The sequence below is a fragment of the Rhinolophus ferrumequinum genome, chromosome 2 (assembly GCF_004115265.2).
Source record: "Rhinolophus ferrumequinum isolate MPI-CBG mRhiFer1 chromosome 2, mRhiFer1_v1.p, whole genome shotgun sequence".
NCBI lineage: Eukaryota > Metazoa > Chordata > Mammalia > Chiroptera > Rhinolophidae > Rhinolophus > Rhinolophus ferrumequinum.
In genome coordinates, this window is record NC_046285.1 from 45087720 (window position 1) to 45103892 (window position 16173).

The 16173-nt window shown below is 41.5% G+C and overlaps 1 protein-coding gene across 2 annotated transcripts in view; it reads left to right on the forward strand.

The window, feature by feature from the left end:
* ARHGAP31 (Rho GTPase activating protein 31) overlaps positions 1-16173 on the forward strand; it is a 100293-nt gene that overhangs the window by 41064 nt on the left and 43056 nt on the right. The window lies entirely within an intron of this gene.

Here is a 16173-nt window from a genome sequence, read left to right on the forward strand (position 1 = left end):
TACCGAGACATTGTTCCAAGCACTTTGCAGATTATTTTATTTAAATCTCACATCTACCCTATGAGGTAGATTTTATTATTAACTGTAGTTGATAAATAAGGAAACTGAACATTATAAGAAAGGTAACCATATAATTTTTTTACCCAAATTGGGAAACATTTTTAAGTGAAAGGGATTACTATCCATAATTATACAGAAAACACAGGCGTAAACTGGAAGTGACCCAGGACACCAGGATTATGGCATTGACTTACAGGAGATGCCTAGGTCTCAGTGGTAGAAAGCGGCAGTGGGCGGTTTGGAACCTAGGCAGAATGGCTCCAGAACTTGTCTCCTTTACCAGGAACAGTAGTGGAGGAGGTTCATGTACATGAATTCCCTCCCAGTAGACTCAGAGCCCTCAAGATGGGGCCTCCTGTTCTGCTTTCCATTGTGTCCTTGGCACCTAGTAAATAGTACCCAGGCGTAGAGTGGGTGCCAAAAAATCCTTGATGGACAAATGAATCTGGGAAGCCTTCCTGGAGAGGGTGGGACATGAGCACAGCGTGAATAATGGAAAGGACTAGGGCAGGGACCCTTTCTCTTCCTTGATCTGTCCCTGTTCCCAGATGCTTGAGGGAAGATAGGTGAGAGAGGGCCACTAAGTGAGCTAAGCAAGTGATTCTAAACCAAAATGTTGGGACGTGAACAAGGAGAAGTCTGCACTCTAGACAAAGTCATGAAGGTCTCTGTCAGCCCTTGTCCACCTCTTTTATGTGAACAGCCAGGTGCCCACTACCTGTTCTCTCCAGTCCATTTCAGATCCCCTAGATTGAAAATTCATCACATCACCTGGGTCTTGACCCGTCAACTGCCCTCCAGTGGGTCCTGTGGCACCAGGGCTGCTTGGTCCTCGATATAGAGCTGATACTCCCAGTAAATCTCTGGGTCTCTTCACCCAGCTCAGGCCTGCTTTCCTCTGTGTTCCCACCAGAGCCCCTGGCCTGAGGCTACCCCGTAACCCCATCCAGCCACCCTGAGAGGCCCCTCAGAGCCTGCCACTTCCCTCTCTCTTCGGGGAATTTAAGCCTGGAACAATCCATTGCGAGCCTACACCCTCTTTAAAGAGGAACCTTGAGGTCTTTAGAACAATAAACAAACCCCTCCTCTTTGCTGAGGATCAGCTACTCACTTTTTAAGAAGGGAAAGCAAATTTGTAGACGGGGAGAGACAGCTTCTGGCAGCTGCCTCCCTTTTCTCTCTCTCCAGAAAGATATCATTAAACCCAACTGACTCCTGCCTGACAGCTGTAGAATGAACAAGAAAGGGCTCTTCCTGACATTTTTGTTCTACCCGCAATTTAACTGCATGTCATTGAACTAACTAAACTGTAAGCTGAGGTCACGGGCCGTGTACTGTAAGTATCAGATACTTCTTTGAAGCCCCAAAGTCTGGCGCAGTGTTTTACATGTGGGCATCCAATAAACATACTTAATTCGGTTTGGTTGCTAAGAGGGCGCCTAAGTTTAAATACCCTAAATTACTTCTGACACCAAAGGGTAAACTTCCTATAGACTCATTTTTCTGGCACTGAATCATGCAGGTTCAACAGGTGGTCTTAAGGTCCCTTCTAACTCTGACATCTCAAAATTCCTGGATTCTAGTCAATCAACCGTCGGAGAGCAGGAATCGAGTAGGAAGTAGATGCTTGGGGGTGGGAGTGAAGTGGCTGGAAAGGAGAAAATAAATACGGAATTGGGAAGGGAAAAAGCACTGTAGATAAAGGAGTGCTTTGCATCTCATCTGGTCCTTCCTAAGATGATGTCCTCTTGTTGTGTCCTACGTGAGGTCCAGCTGATGCCTGTACATCTGACCCAGTCTTTCCTTTCACTTATTTGTCTGTGTATATGCTCTGTCTTGTTCCAGCTATTGCTGCAGGCACAAGACAATTAGTAGACAACTAGTAGACCAAGAGGTCGTGGGCCATCTCGTATAAGTTGAGTAAGATAGACATAGCTCTACATGGAGTTTATGGAATAGAAAAAAAGATGTTTAACAACTTAAAAACAAAAACCACTCAATTAAGTATGAAGTGTGCACCAGTTACTCTAAGACTATCTACCAAGTACACCCTCCTTTTGGGAATCAGGGATGGCTTCCCGGAGGAACTAACTAGAGGTGAGTCACACAGTGTCTGGATTTTTCCCCAGAAGGTCTCTCTGCCTCTAGTTTCTCCTCACTGTAATTGATCCTGACAGACCTTTGAAAACATTGATTTCTTGCCATCATTTCCTTTATGGAAGCTTTGCAGTGGCCGCCTTTTGTGCAAGTTTGAGGAGAGACTCAGTCTCTATTCAGAGCCTCACCTAGGCTGTTGTCCCCAGGATGGACTGTTGGCATCCGATGTCCAAAGCACCCCAGAGGCATCCCTGATGCCTTCCATGTACCCAAGAAAAGAGATCCGAACCTGAGCTTTATCATTTAAAAGCTGCCCATTCCTGTGCTGCCGTTGGATGGGATATGACTGCTGACATTTTCTATTACAAACAGCAGACAGAAGAATATTCCAATTCTGAAGCTGGGTGAGGAAAGGGTGAGGAGAACAAAAGTTAGACATTAAAGAGATCTGTTGGCTATCTAGCTCCTCTAACTCTAGAAATAAATGTGACTGAGTGGTAAGCAAGCATTTTCTTTACTAGTTGTCTACATCCTTTATATACTATTTATGACTTCCTCCTTCTTTGTGCCGTCTTCATCACTGAGCCTTCATCCTAAATATACCTACTGAATGTTACTTTTAAAGACAGCATTGAGAGCAGGGGTATAATAACCATGAGCAAGGTGAGGAATGAGCAGGTTCCGTGACTGCAATGGCTCGTTCTCCATAGGAGACGTTTCAGAGAATACTTAGTACTTTTGGAGCTGCAAAACCTCAGGGTAAAAGCTTGAGTGTTATTATCCCTTACTGTTTTAACGAACCGCAGCTCACTACCAATTTTTGCCTTATTTTACGGAAAGGATAATACATTACCTGCAAAGGTAAAGGTAACGTCTCTGCAGGAGCAGAACTTTTTGTTGGGATGTGTCAGAGATTCCAAGAGAAGGTTTGGGGAGGGGGGACTGTTAGTGTCCAAAATACTCTATATCATGTCCCGAAAAGAAACTATGTTCCCTGGGGCCGCAAAACAGAAACTCATAGAAATTAGACTATCTTGATTTGCATCATCAAATAGCGTCCAGAATTCTTGATAACACAGCAGAGATTTGTGTCCTGTTTTGGCGATTTGTTCTATTTGAGGTTACAGGAAAGGCTCTAGAGAGGACTTAGCTGGGTTCTGAAGGATACAGGAGCATGAGGGTGGGGGTGGGTGGAGGGGAGTTTGTTCTAGAAGTAGGAGAGTGCAAAGGCATGAGGGGTGGTCTTCAGGGAACTGGGGAATTGAATGAGACTAGAGAGGGTGGTGTTGGGGGAAGGTCACAAAGAATCCAGCCCGCCCTGCTGGACCGTGTGTTCTTCACTAGGAACTCACACAATCAGATCTGTGTTTTTGAAAGCTCATTCTGGCAGCTGGCAGGGTGAGAGATTGAGGAGACTCCTAGCCCTAAAATTCCCAACAATGTCACTGCTCTGCCATCTCCCCAACCCTTTCATGTTCAATTTCTCCATGAGCTCCTCCCAAATTCTTTCAACAAACTTTTTTAAGAGGACCTTTATCAGAGTTTCTCCAAGGGTAATCCTGAGAATTTACAGGGGATCCTCCTGGAGTCTGCACTTAAAGCTGCTGAAAGTCTCTTTTTCACGCCAATGTATGAGAACCTCCAGGAGGCTGGCTTCCAGGCAGGCCTCCCTGCCTGTTCCAACCATTGGATATGGTCATCCCTCCAAGCCCCGAGTCCCGTGGTAAATTCTGTGAATTCTGTAGATTCAGAGTCGTAAAGCATGAACACCAAGGAAGTTTCAAGTACTAATAGAAGGGGATGCGATTTGGTGATTTTTTTTTTCCTTTTGCTCATCTATATTTAAAATGTTTTCTACTTGTAGTACTTGTATAATAAGAACAAAAGTTAAATAAAATAAAGTTAATGAGAACCTAGTATTTGTAAGCACTGAACAAACTCATGGAAGAAATGTATTGCCCCAAAAGGGTTACATACAGCAGGGAAGTGCCGCTGTTTTCAGCAGGAAAGAGAGGCCTTGTAACAACAGGAAGCACTGGAGGCCACGGTACCCAGGCTTCCAAGCAAAGCTGTTCTGGAAACAATGGCCGCCTGTGGCTCAGGAATATTGGGCAGGAAATGAAAGGATGCTGGGAGGCGGGGGTGTGCAGGGAGGAGCTGATAAGCGCTACCTGGCCCTTCTTCACATAGACCTAGTGGGCCACTGATGAAGTTGTTTTTTTTCTAAATGCTCCTCATCTTTCATCAGCAAAATTCATTTTAAAAAAACAGAAATGAAAAAGAACCCATGGTGCCATAGGTCTGGAATCCATTAGGAAGCTGAGCCTCCTGGGAAACCAGAGGTACAATAAGCCAGAGAAGGTATTTCTTGCTCTCAGGGCATAGTCACATCAGTCAGGGGACCTTCAGATGACCTCAGTGCCATTTAAAGCTAAGTCCCTGGAAAACTCCAGCCTCCATAATAATGAAAATAGCATTGGGGTTACTAGGAGTCCAGCTATACCAAAGGAGGTTTATATGCATAAACCTTCTGAGACTGAAGTTTGAATTTATTTAACACAAATTTCCATTTAGATGGGTGGGGCAAGTTGGAGAGTCCTTGACAATACAAGTGAGAAACAAAAACACAACTAACAAACAAACAATGATGCTAATGCCTGGCCCTAGAAAACCTAGGCCTAAACCAAAACCGGTAGGAGTGAGAGCCTGAACATTGCAAGCAGAAGTCTCAAATCTGCCTTCTTAATTTCTAGCCCAGCTTCTTCTCCCCAACTTCATCCAGGAGGTTCACAGGTCAGGGGATGTTAGGCCTGAAGAAACAATAATAATCATCTAGGTCCAGAACTTGCTCCTTGGGTTTACGAAAAGTCTGAGGCTGGGAATGGCTAGTTTCTGCTGGAGGACACAGCTTGTTCCGGTGGCTTTAGATGATATGTACATAGCACCTAATACCTGTGAGATGCCCGGGGGACTTTAAAGAGAACAGTACTTTCCTCAGAGGTCTGAAATCTAGTACCTTGGAGGTCAGGACTAGAACCCCGGTTTCTTAACTTTTTGTCTTAAGTCTTTCTCTCTCGTCAGGGTGTTCTTAGACATGAAATCACCTCTAATTTTGCTGCTTTCTGGTCTTCCCCAGACCTGGTGTGTGCCTCTGTTTCCCTAGTGTGGAGGTCATGCTTATAAAATGTACTGGAAAGTTCATGAACTTGAGATTCAGATAGGCTCGTAATTGCACCCCAGGTTTGCCATTAGCTGTTGGGCTGTGGACAAGTCATCCAACCACACCACATCTTAGTTTCCAATCTATAAAATGGGACTAGTAATACCTGCACTTCACGGTTGTGAGAATTAAATGAAATAATGATTGTTAAGCATGAGACCCCACATAATATTTGGTTAGTGCATCCCATGACCACCCACTAGGCATGCAAAAAAACAAAAAAGAAAGAAAGAAAAGGTGGCCTAGACACACTCCAGTGAGAAAAATACTTACATTGCCCTCATTCTTAAGATGATTGGTGTTAGTGAAGCATATAATTCAAGAAGCAGGTTTATTTTCCCTGTTTATCTCTCATTGACCTGCTCAGCTCCCATCCCGTCTCCCGCTGCTCTCTCTGGGGCATGTGTGGTCATCCTCTTCATCCATCAGTAAGAAAGAGCCTCCATCCGTGCCATCCCAAGAAGCAGGGGGCAAGAAAGAGAGAGACTACTAGTCCAGAAAATAAAGTCTTGATTGGGTGATTCAAGCTGACTGTGATCTTTATGCACTTAAACTGAGTTTTTAAGTGATTTGTTGACAATGGAAAGGAAACTGAAGCCCATGAGCCGTGCCTGAAAGATTTTTCTGTCATCTGTGAGCAGCCCTTTGGGATGAGTGATGTCTACTCCACAATTCTCCTGAGAACAAATCCAGTGGGAAGGATGAGCCATAAAATTCTTTGTAAATGAGGCAAAGCCTAGCAGCCTCCATTTTCAGCAACGGGACAAAATCCTTCAGCACAGTTCCTGTGTACAAGGTGAACAGGGCCACCTCTAAGCCCAAGGCCACGTGGGGGCTCTTGGGAGGTTTGTTTTCTAAGTTTGAAGTTGCATCACTCATCATACCCCACCCTTTTTCTCTACTCAGCACCACCCTTCCTTGAGGCCACAATCACCACCCTACCCCAAACACATCCCCACCAGAAGCCCTTGTGACAGACCCTCCCAGGCTGTTTCCATTTGCTCATTAACTCACTGATGATGTGTGGTCCCAAATATTTTACCACCCTCAACCAGCCTGGTATCTTGAAGTCAAAAAGGCATTTATCTTCCTCAAAGAAATTTCAGGGAAAGAAAAAAAAAAGAAGATCCTTCTCTCCTCCTTTTCATTCTTGACAAAGCATGAGGTCCTTTCCACTGATCCTAAAGAGGCACCTTATTTTTTATTTTTGGAGTGATATATTTGTGGTAAGTCTTTCCTCATAGTCCTCCTGAGTGTTTTGTAGTAGGGGAGTTTTATCATAAAGGTCGTGTTCTAGAAAGATTTGTCTGGCAGTAGAGATCAAGATAGAATGAAATCTACCTAGGCTATCATTAAAAATTCCGCCAATTTATCTGGATGCTTCTCTTCCCCCTGACTGGTCTAGTCAGCATTCCTGGAATGCATTACATTATTTCTTGCTATCCCCCCATGTTTATACCCTTCCCTGCTCTGGCCCCACCGGACAGTGGGTGACATTTGCTAAGTGCTTTATGAGATGCCAGGCTATTGTATTATTGTGTCACAGGTATCGTGTCATATCACATCATAGCTTCTCAAATCACCCCTATGAACCAGTGTCAGAGTTCTTATTGCATCGCCTTCATTTGTCCTTTTTTATCCATGTATCTCGCAACATTGTGAGCCCTTCAGGGGGAGGGTCCTGTCTCAGCATTCTCTACCACGTGCCCCTCATACAGTTGGCTCTCTATAAATGCACAGTCTGTTCTTGTTCAACACTTAAAAGCCCTGCCTGACTTCCCCCACCATGTGTAATCTTTTTAGAAGAACTTCTGTCACATTTTTCGTGCCTCTCTAAGGCCCTTCACATATTTTGCTTGATATTTTCATACGGGCCAAGTTACTTAATACCTCTGAGCTTTAGTTTCCTCCTTTATAAAGCAGGCATAAATACCCTCCTCATAAGGTGGTTGTGAGGATTGCAGTGGGTACAAATCATGGGCAAATGTGTAGCACTCAGGGATTGGCACATAGCAGGTGCACAGTAATTGTCCATTCCCTTCTTGGCTTCTTGAGGACAAAGATCTTATTCACATTTTTGTAAACCCTGGAGCTACATAGGCCCTCCATACATCTGATTTGGTAGAAGGAGTAGTGGTTGGGAAGGAGTGGGTGTATTGATAGTAGAGACCTAAGGGCCCTGCTGGGATGCGTCAGGGTTAGAAGCAGAGGGAGGACCTGGCCACTTCCACAGGGCAGAGCTGACTTGATGTGGCATCTACCTGAGACCCTGAAAGTGAAGAGGGGCGGGGACTCCAGGATGCAGTCTGCCATCAGGAGCCTAGTCCAGCAGCGAAGCAGAGCTAGTCCTTGGCCACACCAGGCCAGCAGGTTAGGCAAATACTTCTATTTAACAAGGAGTAATTTCCGCAACCGGGTCGTTGGAAAGAACTTCAACAAACATTTAGAAATTGCCTCACTCACTCTAGAAAGCCCTCCGGCTTCTTTAATGAAACTTGTTTTTCAAAAACCAATTTCTTTCTTTAAAAAAAATTATTTGTGCTACATCCTCATTACAAAAAAAATTCAGAAAAGCAAAATGAAAAATAATAGAAAAGCAAACATTATTTGTTTTCTACCACCAAGATGTTAACTACTATTAACATTTCACGGTGTGTCATTTTTATCATTTAAGATATTGGGAAGGATGGCATAAAACAGAAACAGTCACTCTATACTCTTTATACTTGTATATCTCTTTCATTTTTGAATCTTTAAAATATTTTTCCTACTTTTATTGAGATATAGTTGACATCCTTCACTGTGTAAGTTTAAAGTGTATAGACTACTGGTTTGACTTACACATATTGTGAAATGATTTCCACAGATAGTTTAGTTAGCATCCGTGAACTCATACAATTAAAAAAGAAAGCAAAATAAGCAACAAAAATGTTTTTCTTTGTGAGGAAAACACTTAGGATTTACTCTCTTAACTTTTATATATATCAGACAGCGATTTGAGCTATAGTTATGCTATACTCATACATTATGTCCCTAGTACTTATTTATCTTGTCACTGGAAGTTTGTACCTTTTCCTCACGTTTTTCCAATTCCCCCTCTTCTACCTCTTTCCCCTGGTAACCACAAATCTGATCTCTTTTTCTGTGAGTTTTTGTTGTTGTTGTTGTTTAAGATTGCACATATAAATGAGATCATACAGTATTTGTCTTTCTCTTACTTACTTCACTTAGCATAATGTCCTCAAGGTCCATCCATGTTGTCCCACATGGCAGAATTTCCTCATTTTTTAATAGTATATATATGTACCACAACTTCTTTATCCATCCATCTCTTGCTGGACACTTAGCTGGTTTCCATGCTTGGCTGTTGTAAATAATGATGCTATGAACGGGGTCTTTTATAGTTACTGTTTTTATTTCCTTTGGATATTTTCCCAGAATGGACTTGCTGGATTATATGGTAGTTCTATTTTTAATTTTTGATGATTCTCTATATAATTTTCTATAGTGGCTATACCAGGTTACAATCCCACCAACAATGCACAACAGTTCCCTTTTCCCCACACCCATGCCAGCATTTGTTATTTCTTGTCTTTTTGATCATGGCCATTCTAACAGGTGTGAGGTGATACCTCATTGTGGTTTTGATCTCCCTAGTGACTATGATGTGAACATCTTTTCATGTACCTGTTGGCCTTTCGTATATCTTCTTGGAGAAATGTCTATTTAGGTCCTCTGCCCATTTTTAAACTGGATTATTTATTTTTCTGCTATTGAGTTGTATGAGCTCTTTATATATTTTGAATATCAACCCCTTATCAGATATATGGTTTGCAAATATTTTTTCCCATTCCATAGGTTGCCTTTTCACTTTGTTGATTGTTTCTTTTCCTGTACAGAAGCTTTTTCATTTTTTCATTTGATGTTTTCATTTGTTGTTTATTTTTTTATTTTGTTGCTTGTGCTTTAGATGTCACATCCAAAAAATCATTACCAAGACCAATGTCAAGGAGCTTTTCCCTATGTTTTCTTCTAGGAGTTTCATGGTTTCAGGTTTTACATTTAAGTCTTTAATGCATTTTGAGTTAATTTTTGTAAGTGATGTAAGACAGGGGTCTGGTTTCATTCTTTTACACGTGAGTATCCAATTTTCCCAGCACCATTATTGAAGAGACTGTCTTTTCTCCACTGAGTATTCTTGGATCCCTTGTTAAATATTAGTTGATTGTATATGTGTGGGTTTATTTTGGGCTCTCAATTCTGTTCCATTAATCTATTTGTCCATTTTCATGCCAGTACCATACTGTTTTGATTACTGTAGCTTTATTGTATAGCTCAAAGTCAGAGGTATTTTTCATTTTTTTAAAAATCAACATATATTGCTTTTGTAAGTTTTTCAAAAGGAATTTAAAAATAGATATTAATCACTAGGTGTTGAACACCTAAAAACCATCACCACCATAAGGTAGGCTGTAGTGGTAGAATTTCAGGCATTTGGGTAGTCAACGGCAAGGAAACAATTAGCTATCCTCAAATGGTGCCTCCATACATGACCACCAACTCATGGGACCTGCGCTCCTGATGGGAAGGGTTTTTTATGTAGCTTGGTGCTGTTTCTATGCCTCCTCAATTGTGGTACCATGAAAAAAAGTGTGGGCTTTAGAGTCAGACAAACCTGGGTTTGGTTCCCACCTCTGGCATTACTAATATACTGTATGGTGTTGGGCAGCTTACCTAACCTCTCTGAGAATCAGCTTTCACATTTTCAAAATGGAGAATTTTACCTGTTTTGTGGATTGGCTATGATTATAGAATGGAGAAAACTTTTTTTTTTTTTTTTAAGAAAGCACCTAATGCACTGTCTGACACGTAGTAAGTGTTTTCTTAAGCGTAGTAAGTGTAAGTTGAGGGACCCAGGTAACAATGGAACATGGAAAATGGGCATCTGGAGAAAAATGACCAGTCTTCTGTTAAGCAAAACATTTCAAGTGCTCGTGTTTTCAAGGCTCTTCTAGATGAATGAGACCCAATACTGTCCTCAGTGCTCCTTAGTAATGGCAATGACAAAGGTACAGGCAACACTTAACACCTACTGAAGGCTTGCAATAAATATTTGTTTAATTGAATTTTTGATGAAAAAAATTGTAGAAAAGGTAATATATTTTTATTGTTCAAAATTCAAAAATACAAAAGAATATACAAGGGGAATATACAATCTGCTTCTTTCTCATAGCCCTAGCCCCAGCCCCCCAGTTCCTTTTCCTGTAGGCAACTAAAGTTATTCCTTTCTTATGTATCCTTCCACAGATATTTAACACATATACAAATGAGTTGTATATCTATTCTTTTATGCTCTCATTTGAGAAAGTAGATGGTAGTCTAATATTATGCTGGTCTTCACCTTGTTCTTTTTGCTTAACAGTATACCTTGGAGACCGCCCTACATCAGAACATGAAAGTGCCATCATTCTTTTTAATGATTATATGGATTATTCCACTATGTGGATGCTCCATTCCTTATATAAGCAGCTTCCCATCGATGGGCAATCTTGTGCTATTACAAAAATTGCTGCAATGAATAACCTTGTACATATGAAAATGTTCTAGAATTGGGGTAGTAAAAAATGTTCTGAAATGTGATGGTTGCTTAATTCTGTAAATGCACTAGAAACCACTTAATTGCATACTTTGAAACAGTGACTGTTACAGCATTTGAATTGTATCTCAATTTTTTGAAAGGTCAAAAGTTACTCCCCCTCCCCCCCCAAAAAAAAAACAAAAAACGGAAAAAAGGAAAGAAAGGAAAAAGGAAACTTCTCTCCAAGGAAGACAGACCAAAGCCTGAACATATTCTAAATTTTTTTTCTTTAGAAAATTAAAAGGCAGTTAATTTGCTTTTTTAAAAAAACAGAGAACATTAAACTTTAAAAAATAAATAACACAAACTTTCAAATTTTTCTTTAATTCCACATTAGGCCAGGAGGAAGAGGGTAGAAACAAAATAAGGAAGAGAAAGAATCAAAGAAGGAAACATGAGGGTGTGGGGGTACAGCGACGTCTGGGCAAGCTGAGACTCATAGAGGCTGGAGTGGAGCATGACACAGAGATGCAGTTGCAGGACAGAGAAGGGATGGGACAGAAATAAAGAGCAGGGACGAGCAGAGGGGGAGAGAAATTATGGGAGCCACTGTGACAGTGCTTAGCTTCCCCGAGGAGGAAGCTAGGAGGTTCTCTGCCGACAACCAAGAATAATGAAAAAGTAATTGAGATCTTTACTTCATCTCTTGAAAAGAATGCAATAGAGCAGGCTCATTGCCAGCACAGCAAAGCTTCTGAAGTCCTCATCTCTCCCCTGTGCACAGCAGCAGATTCTCAAAAGATTTCTTCCCTGTGTAGTGGCTCATCTCCCCACAAGTATCAGTTCTTCTTCACCCACAGCTGGCTCTCTGTCCTTTCTCTCACTTCAGTCAAGATGATGAATGTATTTATCATGCCCAAGTTTCCTCGGCTTCTTCACAATACCTGCCTCCTGCCTCTTCCCTGCTTTCTCCCACTGCAAATTAGTTTGTAGTGCCTAAAGGAATCATACTCTATGTGCTCTTTTATAGTCTGGCTTCTGTCACCCATGTGATGTATCATGTCTTGTTATTGCCGAGTGGTATTTCAATGTGTGTATACACCACTAGACATTACTTTGAAGATGAGGACACACAGAGTAGATGAAATCTAAAGAGGACAAAATCCAAAATGGGGAGGGAGGGGTGCCATATATCACTGAAACACAAATGCAGTTTGCACTATGAAAGAATTCAGCTGCCATGACCACATAACCAAATAAAATTGTGTTTGTTCTAATCTCTGTCTCCAGATCTGATCAGGTTCCGGCCACACAGGGAACTGGGGCAGCTTAGCAGACTTTACTTCTTGGGGGGGGACTCAGAGAAAGGATTTAGCTTCTGGCTTTTTTTGCACTAAACCCTTGAAGAAGATACCGTGTTTCCCCGAAAATAAGACCTAGCTGGACAATCAGCTCTAATGCGTCTTTTGGAGCAAAAATTAATACAAGACCAGTATTATTTTATATTACATTATATGACCCAGTCTTATACTGTAGTAAAATAAGACCTCTCGTATTAATTTTTGCTCCAAAAGACTCATTGGAGCCGATTGTCCGGCTGGGTCTTATTTTTGGGGGGAAATGGTAGGAATTGAGGAAAGAAGGGTCCCACACTATTTATAAGTATAAAAGATCTTTTAGTTGTACCAAGTTGGATCAAATGAGACAAAGGACGTTAAAAATGTTTTGTAAACTGTAAAGCGTAAATCAAAGACAAGGTTTTCTTTTCCATCAGAAACCACATCAAGATTTATTTTGTGCTCAAATTAAAATTTAATGTTTAAGATTGCTGATCCAGGAAAAACAAAACAAAACAAAAAAGAGACTTAGAGAGCCATCAGTGAAACAATTCAAAGAAGTTATGATATTATATTATAATCAGCAACTGTGTGTACCTCTGTAGGAGGAGATTTAAAGTTCTTTGCGTCCTTGATAATTCTCACAGAACTAGCTCTGTGACTCCAACCCCAACGTAACTCCTTCTCATGCCTAATTGACAATGGAACCTTTCTTTCCATCTATAACTACTCAGCTATTTTGTATCAAGCTTCTACCCTGTTCAGAATCCTATGGTGTCCCCAGTTTGGTTGGACCCCAGGGACAATAGTGTAAAGAATTTTGAGACTTCAATAAAGTCTTAGTAGCTCCTGCAACACCATCTACCTGTATTACCTTTAGACCCCTGCTACCTTAAGTGTGGGGTTCAAAATGGCAATATCCCTAATCACCTGGGAATTTGTTATAAATGCACATTCTTGACATCTCAGACCCGACTGGAATCTGCATGTTAACAAGATCCCAGTAATTTGTACGCACATTAAAGAATGAGAAGCTCTGGTCTAGAATAGTGGTTCTTCAACTTTGGTGTGCCTCAGAATTTCCTGGAAGCAGCTGCTGCTTCTGGATCTGATTTAGGGACCACAGTCTGAGAACCACTGCTCTGAGCTATAGAGCTACGTAGGATTAACAGAGATTAAGCGGATCCCTTCCCATTTATTGAGTATGATGGGGAATTCCTATACCTTCCATCTCAGCCTGAGATGAGAATCCAGGAAAGCTGACTCTTTAGGGACTGCGACCATGCCCCTCCCATGGGTTGTTTTAATACTGGCTCCTGTTTAAACAGAGCCATGGATCAGAGGTCCTAGGGCCCCTGTACCAAAGGTAGAGTAAATTTATGGCAGAGGCTCCATCTGGGAATTTGTTTTGCCTGTCTTTAAAACAAACAGAGCCTGAGGTGCTGCAGCTGAGAGCTGTGGAATGGGAGGTCCCTATCTGAAACAGGATGGAACAGGCTTGTGACCCTGCACGGCCTCTTTCGTGGAGTGTTCTTTATGAAGTCCCTTCAAGTCCGAGGCGTTTGCCTTCAAGTTCTCCTTGGGAATGCTCAGAGTCCACTTGTGCCCGCACGGCACAACAGCCGTATGCTCTGGCACAGACACACACTGTGGAACACACCAAGGCCAAGCGTAACTCCAGGACTGCTAACTCAGAATCAGTCACTGTAGGATCCTGCTGCCTTTGTGTTACGAAGATTCACTTAAATGCATAGAAGGTAGACCTCAGGGGAGCAAAATTACCTACAAAGAGAAACATTTAACCAAAGAAGGACACAAAAGCCATTCTGAATAATAGACATGCAGGTTGACTGGTCACAGGTTGGTCAGCTCTACCTCAGTGGCTCATTGGATGAGAGGAGGCAAACTGTTTTCACCAAGATTGCGTCTCACAAATTATAAATTTACATCATAGATAAGCTTCAAATAGAAATACTGGCATTGTATAATGCTTGTTATACACCAGGGTCTGTGCTAAATTTTTACAGGTATTACTTCCACCCTAGCTATGAGATTAATGTCACTGTTATCCTCATTTTACAGGTGTGGGAACTGAGGGACAGAATTATTACATAGTTTGCCCAAGATTACAAAGGCAGGTTGGCAGCCTAACCTGTGCTCTCAACTGAGCACCTAAAATTATAATTAGTAGTTGAAGGAAATGCTGGGGAGTTGTTAGAAAGTAGGTGAATCTTCATGTGGCAGGTTACAGAACACCAGCTCGGTGTGGTGAGGAAAGAGTCAACCATTACTGTGCACAACAGGGATTGAAAAACCAAAAAACAATTTTGTTTAAACGTTGGCACTCTGCTTGCTTGCTTATTTTATTTATTTATTTATTTACTTATTTACTTACTTACGGGCATGAGGGTAGGAGACAAAAACCATGTTTCCCCGAAAAATAAGAGCTAGCCAGACAATCAGCTCTAATGCGTCTTTTGGAGCAAAAATTTATATAAGACCCGGTATTATATTGTATTTATATTATATTATATTATGTTATGTTATGTTATGTTATATTATATTATATTATATTATATTATATTATATTATATTATATTATATTATATTATATTATATTGTAGACCTGGTCTTATAGTAAAATAAGACCAGGTCATAATCAATTTTTACTCCAAAAGATGCATTAGAGCTGATTGTCTGGCTAGGTCCTATTTTTGGGGAAACACGGAACCTAACTAAGAACGCTATTTTATACAACAGATCAAAGTATAGCTCTTCTGGTTGAAGCCAGGCAGAGGCTCTGCCACTCTCCTGCCCACTCTCACATCCCCTCCATCACATCCCATGCCTAGTCCATATTTACTCAGAGGGAATGGATCCACCTCATTGGTCTTTGGCCTCAATATTTCCAATCCCAAGGCCACTCCCTGGGGGTAACTAAGAAGCTTTTCCCTAGTTACAATCCTGAAAGACAGGTGCAAAAGCATACGTGTGTCCTGGACGGAAGTGGTTCTGGGGATGCACGGCCTTTGAGAGAGGGGCAGAATACTTTAAGTGTGACAAATTTTACTGAGCACCTAAAATTATAATTAGTAGTTGAAGGAAATGCTGGGGAGTTGTTAGAAACTATTTTAATAGCAAATCCAGGAAGAATTTTGAGTCTGAATGCTTGGTGTCTACCCATGTAAAGATCAAGTCCAGTTTGGAATTGCATGCAAGCATGATTATGTGCATTAAGCATTAATAGATTGGCATTAGTCTAATCTAAGGCATTAATGCATTGGGTATGTTTTGGGGGAGTGAGCACAGTGCTAACTCAAGCACTAGTTTATGGAGTCAGTTTCCACACTACCTCTATGCTTGAAGACTTTAGAGTCTGAGGCTTGGGTAGTTTTATACCAAGCCACCATCCATAGCACTCTCCAGAGGGACCGCAGGTGGCTCTGCCCAAGGAACAAAGTGGCAAGTGACTTGCCACTCTCTCCATGCCATCTAGAAGGCTTATGGCTATCATTCTCGGTCACTGAGCTAGCTGGGCCAGTCAGGATCACCACCAAGGAGAGAACAGCATAGACTCTTCTACCCGGGACCTGAATGTCTGGAGTGGCAGAAATTCAAGAGGCCATGTTGGTCCCTTTTACATATGTGGTGCATTCAATCAATTACTGGATTGACCCATTTGATGGTGGTGGTGGGATGGGTGGTTCTCACCTTAAAAAAACAAAACGAAACAAAACAAAACACTTTAACACTTTAACCTTAAATCCCCTTTACATTCTGGCAGATATTCTTCTAGGCTCTTTTCCTTTGCAATATTTTTTTACACAGCTGAATTCACAATATGTATTTGATTTGGGGTCTTGTTTTTCTTTTGCCTACTT